The sequence below is a fragment of the Sturnus vulgaris genome, chromosome 5, assembly GCF_052056855.1.
Source record: "Sturnus vulgaris isolate bStuVul1 chromosome 5, bStuVul1.hap1, whole genome shotgun sequence".
NCBI lineage: Eukaryota > Metazoa > Chordata > Aves > Passeriformes > Sturnidae > Sturnus > Sturnus vulgaris.
In genome coordinates this window covers 6,859,313-6,870,282 of record NC_142247.1, presented here as the reverse complement: position 1 = coordinate 6,870,282, position 10,970 = coordinate 6,859,313, and positions in this window count along the sequence as shown.

The window sequence follows — 10,970 nt, the reverse complement described above, 5'->3', positions numbered from 1 at the left end:
CAAAAGCAGAGCTGCTGCTGGAAAACATCCCCTCAGACCAGGGCAGTGCATGACCTCCCTGGATCTGAAGTCTTTCAGTGATGATGGCTTATCATCAGAGCTTATCCTTCAGATTCCCATTGCTTGTTCTCAAAAGCAGATCTCTGCTGCAATTTAAGGTTGTTTTAAAGCAGCTACATCAATCTTCCTCTGTCCCCCAGAGGTGAATGTGTGCAGGCACCCTGTGCTTCCTGGATGAGTGGAAACTTCCCTGCTGGCTCCAGGGGATTTTGGGTTTGGCTCTCCCAGTAAACTGTCCTCCATGTCCCAGCCAGCATCTCATATTCCCCACCATTTCTTTTCCATCACAAACACATTGAATACACACCCATGAGCAGCTGAGTGTGAAAGAAGGGAGAAACCTGAAAGAAATTAAGGAAATCAATTGAATGGATTAGAATAGAACAGAACAGAATATTTCACTTGGAAGGAACCTACAATGATCATCCAGTCCAACAGCCTGAGCACTTCAGGGCTGACCAAAGGTTAAGGGATGTTGTAAAGGGCATTGTCCAGATGCCTCTCAAACACACCCAGAGCACTGACCACCCCTTTAGGAAGTCTGCTCCAGTGTTTCTCCACCCTCTTGGTAAATGCTTCCTAAAATCCAGTCCAAACCTCTCTTGCACAGCTTTGAACCATTCCCACGCATTCTATCCCTGGACACCAGGGAAAAGAAATAATGAAGCCTCTTGCAGGGGAGAAGATGACAGAGGGATGCTTGGTGGTCTCCTCTGTACCTGGGTGATGGCCACATCTTCTTTCAGCTCTGCCAGCTGCAGCTCTCTGTGTACACAGATGTGCCAGGAGGAGGGAAAGGATGTGATGGATGGCACAAAATATCAAGGATCTGCCATGTGTCCTGCTTCCTGCCTGGACCAGAAGAGCCAGGAGGGAATCCACACTGCAGCTACTGCATGGAGCAACCAAGCCTCAGCTCTCCTGTATCCCTCAGGTCCTCCCCAGCATGTCTGGCCAGGCTGGTGTAAATCAGAACCTCTCCCCCAAAAGCAGTGCAGTGACCTGCAGCAGCTGGGAAGGAATTTGAGGCAGCTTGCAGCTCACCCAGCTGTGTTTGATTTACGTCTGGAGCCACTTGGAAGTTCACGTCAGAGGAAGGAAGGGGCAGAAGCAGCACAGGAGGGATGGCTTGGAAAATGCCCTCTGCTGGAAGGAGCCAAGCCCCACTGCTGGGAGAGGAGTCAGGCACTGATTTTCTCCCTCTTCCCCTTGCCCTGACGATGCCAGGCTTCCTGCAACTGCTGATTATGATGATTACAGCGTTTCTGGTGTGTGTGTGTGTTTGTGCACACGTGTGCAGCGGTTTCTTGCTAAACCCCTCTCGGTTGGACACTGCCAGATGGTACAAAAGCTTACCGGAATTTCATTTTCAAATAAACCACAGACTTGGATGAGCTAATGTTGTTCCACATAGAAAGCCACAAAATTCAACAGAGTGATGTTGTTTCAAGACGAGGACATGTCAAGTGAGGGAACCATCCGGTCGGCTCTGAAAGAGCTACACACTCCTCTCATGATTCTGGAGCTGTTTATGTGCAGATGCTGGGCATGTGGCACTGCAGCTCGGGTTAAACCTCTCTCCACAGCTGATGCCTGTGGAGCAGAGCCTTGGCAGAAGTGGTGCAGCAACCACATCTGCTCACAAGCCTTCCTGTTTTGTTTTAACCGCTCCTGGAAGGCTGGCGGCCCCCAAGCATCTCTTTCTCTACCAGGACAGGTACACCAGCACTGCTGGGGGATGTGGCTCCACACAGATACCCTCCCTGCCACCAGGTGACCTCCTGTGATACTCAGCTCCAAGCCCAGAGGCTTGGGGGTGTCCTGGGATCCAGTTGTCCATTTGATGTGCAGCTCTGTGCTGTCACAGCTTCACCAGGAGTGCTGGCTCTGGCTGGGGCGAGGATGAACGGCTTGGACTCCAACGGATAAAGCAGCAAAAGGACTTCAGCACTGCAGCACTACATCCAAAAGCACATCTCCAAAGGTCTTCTCTCCCTCCTGTACCTTCAGGGTGAGAGTCAGGAATCTGGCAGCAACAGAGGCTGAGCAGGGCAAGGATTCAAGTCAGCCACAGGAAGAGAGCCCTGCTCAAAGACCCACCTCTCCCTTGCCCCAGGCTGTCTGGCAGAACCCAGGTACGTAGTTCCTGTGCTTTTAGTCCCAGACAGCCTAATGCTGGCATCAATAGTGCTGTGATTTAATAACAAATTGGCAAAAGCCTTCCCTCCCCAGCGAGAGCCACCTCCAGCCTGTGGCCAACGAATTAGGTCTTGGCCTGGCTTGAGGATGTGTGGCTGGGGAAAGCGAGCCTGGTGCTGGGGGCCAGCAGCCACAGCACAGCCTCCCACGGGATTCTGGCACAGGGCAAGCCTGCAAAAGGGCTTCAGTGTTGTGGCAGTGAGAGTTTGCAGCTGCCAAGCTGGAGGACCCAGAAGCACAGTGCTCAGAGGGGCTGGGTCTCCAGCTTGGGGGAGGCAAATGGAGTCACCACCAGTGCCTCAAGGAGACTCATCAGTGCTGGCAGCATTTTTCCATGTCCCAGCACTGCAAGAAGGACCTACAGCCACATTTGCCACAGTTAAGATTTAGTTTCCATTTTAAAATGCATTTGCTATTGATGCCCTGCTGCGGAGGGTTGAGCAAGCACTGGCTCAGCCTGATGGACGCTGCCCTGCTCTGCCTTGGGCTGAGGGTCTCTCTCTGGCTGCTTTCCATGCCTATTTTCAGCTGTTGCCATGCTGCCTATTTATTTCAGCCTGTTGTTTCCAGGGATGTGGCCTTCCCGCTCCTGAGGAAGCATCCAAGCCTCAGCACAGGGAGCAAAGACGTACAGTAAAGGCATTTTTTTCTTCTTAAACTCACAAGCCTGTGGGATAGATTTTGTTTCAATTGCATCTTTATAAATAACTTTCTATTTCACACTCACCTGTTCATTTTCTGTCCTAGTTAGAATCAATATCACTGATAATTGTCTGTCAGAACATTTATACATCACTGGAAGGTGACTAACAAGGGAAAGTCTTTTTCTTTATCTATATTTTTTTCATACCACTTTCAGTGAATTAACCAATGAGAGATGGCAGATTGATGTAGACTAGGTCCTAATTTTTACCCACAAATAAATGGGTTCTCAGAAGGAGAAGCAATCAGAGCCTTCCTGTTAGCTCTGACAGCCCCAGCAGGAGGGTCATCCCATGGAGATGTGAGCTTTATTCCTGAACCATCCTGCCTGATGGACATCCTTGTTGCATCCCTGGCTGCCCTCGACTCCTGCTTGTGCCTCCCCCACCAGCCCTGCTCTCAGCAACCTGCCTCCCCAAGGATGTTCTTCTTCCCTCCTCATCCTCCACCCAGTATGACTATTGTAATGGCTGAGCTTCTTATCTGACCTCTAATCTATGTTTGAAGAGTTTTCTTAATCAGTCAAAGCTACTTTGGCTGGACCTGCTGCGAAAATGATGAATTAATATCTCGGGTCAAAATGTGCATTTTACTGGTGATCTGTCCTGTATCTCCTTTTATTTCTTCCACCTTCCTGTTGCACTGGTACAAAACAACCTTGTGAGTTCCTTCTTAGCCAGAAGCAGCCAATTTGTTCCTCATTTGTACGGCACCAAGTGCTTTGGAGCCACCATCCACCATGGCATGTGGTTTTTTACAGCACGTGAGCTGCAGACACCTCAAATATTAACACACACAAACCCCTGGATAAATCCTTTTGCTGAAGCTTCTCCAAGGAGCTCCAAGGGACAGAATGAGCCAAGATGCCCCAGCTTGCTTTGGAGGCTGAGGAGCAGCACTGATGTTCAGCAGCACGCAGCAGCCCTCCCCTGCTCACCTGGAGGGCAGAGCAGTGCTGGTGGCCCTGTCCTGGGACCCTGGAGCAGCAGTCTGGCCTCCATTTGCTCCATGCCTGGCTCTCTGCGTGGCCCTGGTGACAGATGGTGGTGACAAACGAGCTGCAGGTCACTCGTGTCCTCTGTCATTCCTCGTGGGGAGCACAGCCTTGCGCAAGGCAAACGGCTGCACGATGCTCGGTGGCAAATAAATCCTAAGAAATTCATCTATGAGGAATTTCTCCCTCTCTCTTCTTTGCAGAGTTACTGGGACCCTGTCCAACAAAATAACAACATTTTTGAAAGCAGAGGCAGTAATTTACAGGGGTGTAAATCAGAAATGCTGCCCCGAGCCCAGGGGGTTTGCCCCACATGATTCACGCTCTTGTTTGCAAACATGAAAACCACGGTCCCAGGCCAAAAGGTTTGCAGCTTGGGGAGGGAAAAGGCTGGGAGCAGGAGCACAGAGATGCCATGGCTCTCTGGGACCATGCTGGAGGCCAGTAGCAGAGCTGGGTTTGTGCTCTGCTGTTAGCACACATGGAATTGTGCTGCCAGCTTCCAAATGACCCCAAGGACAGCTGGTGGGACCAAGCTGTGACAGCCTGCTCTGGGTCTGGGTCCCAGCAGGGGCGTTTGTCAAGTCTGAGAGCTTGGTCCATGATGGGAAAATCATTACCCCTCTTTCCTCTCCTCTCTCCGAGTGTTTTGGGGCTGGTTTTCCCAGAAGAGCTTTGCCTCCTGTGGTGCTCAGAGCCACACAGGCCATTTACTCTGTGTGTGGAAGGGAATAGTCACCATGGAAATGAGTAGCTATCAGCAGTGAATCTTCTAATCCCACAGGATGAACTTCAGGCTCCATCCCAGAGAAGGTAGCCCTCCCATCAGCATCTGGTGGCACTGCTGAGTGCCAGCGTTTCCCAAAAACTGTGCTGCTTGTGAGGGTACAGCAAGGGCATTTTGGATGGAGGCTGTAGGGTATCTTAGAGGAGAAGAGGAGGAAGAACAACATTTCTAATTTCCCCCCCCCCTTTTCTTGTAGATATTTTTTCTTTTTTACTTGCCCTAGTTTGCTGCAATTATCACAACACACATGGCCCACTAAATAGGGAAAAATCCCACCAATTTCAAGCAGAAATGCTGGGAGATTGGGGCCATCCTGCTCCTTGCAGATGACACAACCCTGCTCTGGCTTTCACTGGAGCAGAAGGTGGCTTTGGGTGGTGCCTGCAGAGGCAGGAGGTGACATTTGGAGGAGGGCTGGATTCCATATGCTGGAGTATAATTCTTGGGGTTGTGCTGCCACAGCTTGCCCAGAGGAGTGTGTGGGATGCACTGTGCTGCTGCCAGAGCCAGTGTGCCCAGAAGCCACACATTCCCTCTGCTTGCACAATATCCTGGGGGGGTTGCTTGGACTCCTCGGCCCCCAGGGTGCTGATCTGCACAAGCACTGGTACCCTTGTGCTTGAGGGAGGTGCCCTCAGCCCAGTGGTGCCCCAGGGATGAGGAATGGCCACTCCCAAGTACCACACACACAGAAGTTCACTCTGGTCACCCCAAGGCTGATCCCATGATTTAAGACAGGAGGGGCTGATTCATTTCTCTCAGCACTCAGCACAGTGTGGGTGGTTTGGATTGTTTCTTAACTCCCCTTTGGGACACTGCCAGTGAGGGCATCCCCGGATGGACAAGGTGCAGCTGATGGTGACAGGGCTTGCAGAAGGATGACAGCTTGTGGGGAGTGAGCAGAGGCCCTGCAGCCAGCCAGGATGCCCATGTGCATGGGGAACTGCTGGGATGCAGCCCTGGGAAAGCCTCTGCCAGCTGCCCCCATCACCTTCCATAGCCTTTGGCTGTCTCTGATAAAAATAGCCACTGGTCTCTGTGCTGTGCCTGCAGCAGGCAGCTGGGCACTGGCACTTTCTTTTTCAGCTGATTGCGTGGCATCTATTTTAGCAAGTAGCTGCTCTCGAGAGGTTTTGCTGATGGAAACACCTGCCCACTGCTGTGCCTGCCCCAGCCAGCCCACAGCCTCTGCAGGCAGCTGGTGCTCCCAGTGTGTCCCTGTCCTGCAGGGTTTCTGCCTCCCCACAAAACCCACGGCCCTCAGTTGGTCACTGAATTTGTCATGCCTCAAAACTGGGTCTCCTAACATCACTGCAGGGGATCAGCTGGGCCCTCTGCCTTCTTGGTGAGCATCTCAACCAAAACTTGTAAAAGTAGGTTTGGGAAAAGGGACCCACATTCTCCCACTGTCCCAGGAAATGGACAGGTTCAAACTAAAGTCCCAGGACAGGTTTATGCCTCTCTTCAGCTGCATTGGAGCATCTAAAATGTAGGTCCAGAAACTCCACAAAAGGGTCTCCAAGAAGGAGTTGTGTTGTGGAGAGACATAACAACACATCCTCTCAGCCCATGTCTTTGTCTCTGGAAGCAGCAAAGGTGCTGGGGCAAACTGGTTCCGGTTTGGGAATGGCTCCTGTCCAGCCTCCTTTCTCCACTGTGCCTTTGAGCTCCAGCCTGTGGCTCCACACAGCATTGCTTTTTCCAGGAGCCAGTGCTGATCATGGGAATGATGGAGCAGACACTTCAGTGGGGATTCTGTGCTGCACCACGCAAGGCAAGCCCCTGACCAGCCCTCAGCACAGGTAGGGAAGGAGACATGGGAGTTACAGGTCTCTGATGCTTTTCTTTTCAGAGTCAATCAGCAATTCTGGGTGCCTTCATTGTGGGTTCATCTCAGGGCAGCTTTAGCAGAGCTGGCTGGCAGGGGCTGTAGCTGCCTCCTACTCTGGAAGTCAAGGCTTGTGGAGATCTTTCAGGTGGGGAAAAAAGGGAGTGGGTTTCTCTGCCATTGCTGAAAAATGCAGCCCAGGAATGCAGCCTTGCATGGTCCCCAGAGGCTCCCCAGGCTGCAGCCAGCCTCATCCTGCCACTGCTGGCTCAGCAGCATCCCTCAAAAGTGAGGGCTGCCAAGCTCCACGAGCAGTGATGGGACACAGCTCTTGCATTGCAGCTCTGCCTGTGCCCCCTGTGGGATGCATTCAGGGTTGGGATGGGCTGGAATGGGTGGCTATGAGATGGAATCCGGTGCAGGGAGGGCAGGGAAGGAGCTGAGCAGCTGCTGCCTCCTTTCCCTCCCTCTGTGTGCTGCAGGGAGCACTCTGAGAGGAGTCAAATTCTTCCTGCTCCCACTCTCTTCAGCCTGGAGTCTGGTGGAAAGAGTGAAAGGGATGGTCTCAGTAATTTTCTCATCCTTCTTTCACGAGCTCTCCCAAGCCCTGTCTCCTAGGATCTCCAGATGGAGGCTGGAGGACATCGGCATCACTTCCATGGAACCAGCAGCCTCCCTGTGGATGCAGGTCCTGCCTCTCACGTAGCTGCACAAGCACTGCTCTCTCTCTGGCAGCCTGCCCAGGCACTGCCACAGCTCAGCGGTGGCCCTGAGTCCCGAGAGCCTCAGCAGCAGAGACCCACTGCATCCTCAGATTTTTGGCATCCACCATCCCCTGCAACCCTGTGCAACGCACCCAGCCGAAGTGCCACTTCCCAAGGCACGCCTGCCAGGGTCTGCTCCCTTTTGCCTCTGAAAACAGAGCTGTGGGTGATGCTGGGAAGCAGTGAGGCAGAGGGAAGGGGTGCAGGACTCCAGCTTGCCTCTCAGCGTGTGTCCCCTGGCCAGGAGAGCTGTTTGCTTGTGCTGCTGCAGCCAGCCCTGGGATGGTGCAGAGCAGCCAATTGACGTCAGAGGAGCGCCCGTGGTTTGTGTGAGCTGAGGCACTGCTTCTGCTCAAGGTGGGTTTCCAACACCACACAGAAATGTTTAAACCACCCCCCTTCCCCTCCCTCTGCTCCAGGAAACAAGTGCCTCGTTTCATTCATTGGCTGGTTTGGTTATGGCGTGAATCCTGCCCATATTTTGGCTACTCGGTTGTTTGCTGAGGACCAAGCAGCCCAGATAATGCTAGCAAAGAGCAGAGCAGTGAAAAAAATGAGGGGGGAAATAGGGCAAAGCCAAGTTTAATCTCCTCTGCCTCAGTTTGTGCCACATGTTTCCAGACAGGACTAAAGCCATGTATTTTTTTCTTCTCGCATTGCCTGTGATATTTTTGAGGCTTGTGGAAAAGCGGGATGCTGAGTTCCTGTCATCCTTCTTCTCTTCCCCTTCAAATCACTGCATGTTCTGTGCAATGTGTCTGGGCCAAGGCAGTTTGTTTGACCTTGCTGCATTTCCCCTTGACTGCTCGAGTTTTCCTTCAACCACTTTCTTTTTATTTTGTGTTGCACTTTTTAGCTACAACCCCTCTGTTTTTCACTCGTCTCTGGCTGGATTTGACAGTGACAGTGTCAGTACATTTTCCCTAAGTCCAGACCAATGCCTTTAACTGCAGCATATCTTTCCAAACCTGGAGTGATTCCTACAGGGCGCGTTTGGAGGAGTCACTGCCTTGACTTCCATGGATTTTGGGTCAGGTCTGTGCTCTCAGATCACTCCATACGTGTTGCTGCCAATCCATGGGGCCGGACCCTTTAAGAGTGTCCAAAACAAACACTCTGTGGGTGAGATCAGTGCACAGACTATCACGTGAAAAGCTCTGTGATAACAACTGACTGCGTGTTTGCTTTCATATGACATTGATTCTTATTTCCCTGACTATTTTTAGGCTTCAAGGCTGTCCCTTAATCAACCCACTTTCTTTAATAGCTGGTGTTGCCCCTAGTGTGCTGCAGCAGGGCTAATGATGCTTGTGTTAGGTGTGGGAAATATGAATTAGTTTCTCATCCGTTTCAGTGGGAAATACCAGTCAGTTTTTCGTCCATTTCAGTGCCTTGAATCAGATCCTCACACAGCCACTGAAAGAAAAACCCCATCAAACTCCATACCAGCCCCAATCAACATGTTCCTGCTGGTGGGGAAAGCCTTACAGTGAGATGTGCCATGCTCAGACAACAACAAATCAAACAAATCTTTACTTCTCTTCTACTCTACCTGCTTTTTCCCTCCAGGGGTGAGGATTTGTGGCTCCAAAGCTGTCTGGGGATGAGGAGTGGAGCAAGCCTGGCACTGAGCCCCATCTGGAGTGAACCTTTCAAACAGGGTCAGCTTCCCCCAGGGATGAGGATGAACCTTCACACCCCGTGATCCTGCATGCCCTGCAAGCCTCTCTTGCTCAGTGCAACACCCGAGCACAGAGGGGTGCCTGGTTGTTGTCTGCAGGTCCTGAATTTTCCCTTTCAGCTGTAATTTGGTGGAGTTAAGACCATTAAGACCAGGGCCTGCTGTTCCCACCATGCAGTAGCCACACTTGCCACTTGGGCTAATGAAATGCCCTTGTTGTCTATTAGCAGACAATTATCCTGTGGGATTTTCAAGCACTGGATCTCTGTCATTTTTTGATAATTTGCATTAAGCAACAGCATAATCAGTGGCTGGAGAACTCAGGAGAAGTCTCAGGAGCCACTTTGCAAATCGTGCCTCCTGTGCCTTGGCTAAGCAGGGGTGGCTCACACGGAGCCCACAGACCCTGTGCCTTTTGTGGGGTCTGGGGATGATGTGCCAGGAAAGTCCTGCCTCACTGGGGAATGAGGAAGCAAGAGAAGCACTGAAACATGGGTGGGGTGACTGAGAAAAATTATTTTAGAAAAAAAGAAAGTGGAGATGCAACTCCTGTTAATTCAGAAGCACAGAATTTTGCCTGCTGAGGTCCCACAATTTCCTTTTGTACACAAGAGAAAAAAAAAAAAAAGCTGAATCTATGCAAAAAATAGCCTTACCAGAATACTTACATAGATACATGAGTACATCCCATAAACTGCCCTTTCCCAGTCAGGTTACAAAATTGCCTTCCTTTGGTGACAGCAAAGAAGCCTGGCTGCCTGGGTCCCCACCTGAGGAAGTCTGGAAGAATTGGACAAGCTATAAAAATACACTAATTTTCACATTCCTAACCTAACAACACTTTGGATCCTGAAAAGCCGGAGTGCCTGATTCCTGGGGGTTTATTTTCTGCACGTTTTCACTGTTTCTCAGTGCGTTGGCAGGTTTGGGCAGCAAAACGGGGTGGGAGGATTCTGTATTTCCTCTTGGGTCCCTTCATGTTCGTGCTGCTCTCCTGCCTGCATTCACAAGGTGGAAGGGAAAGTGTAAATGTCTATTTTCTTCCCTTTTCAGTGTGATTGTTCCTTAAACTATCCCACCAAATCCCAGTAGTATCAGTATAAATGGGGATTGCTGCAGGGCTCGGTTGACTGGGGCATATTATGGATCTGGGACAGCAGCTTCCCCTGCCCTCCCTGTGTCAGCTCTGGCAGCTGTGGAACGGGAAGAAAATGTCCCAAAAAAGATACGAGGGTGGTTTCCACACACCTCTGCATGCGTGTGCAGCTCTGGCTCCAGCAGTGATGCTCCCAGGCAGCCTCACGGAGAACAGATCAGGGAAAGGATTCCTCTCATCATACTTTCGGTGAAAAAGAAATCCTACACTGAAGTGAGGAGAAATCCCTCTTCAGTCACTTTTGGGCTAATTAAAAATAGTTCTCCTTACGCAGCTGTGAGAGTGAAATGGGGTTAAAACCCTGTCTCACTCAAATATCTCATTTCCAGGACAATCAGGGCTCGTAAAGCCAAGGGCTGCCTTAATCGGAGCCACTCTCTGTATCTCCTGTAACTTGAGGTCAGCCCAGCTCTCATCAGTCATAATCCCTGTGACTGAAGGAGAGGCAGGTACTCAAATCACCCTCTGCAGGTTATTCTCTCCTCTCAGACCAGGCTGCTTCTCACATTTGGTGGCTGACTCTCAGATGTCTGTGCCAGGCAGGGATACCTGGGTGCACCTGGGTGACTTTGGGGGACCTCAGCTCCACGCTCTCTCTGCAGCCACTCACTGTAAGCCAGCCTTAGGGGCTGCTGCATCTCCACTCCAATGTAAAGATGGCTTTGTGGAGCACTGAGGTAACAAATTAAAGAGATGTTGCCCCAGATCTTCTTTAAAAAGGAAAGGAAAAGAAATCACCAGCTCCCCCACAAAAAGTTTGAAGTTTAGATGAGGATTTCAACCATTTGCTTGGACAAAG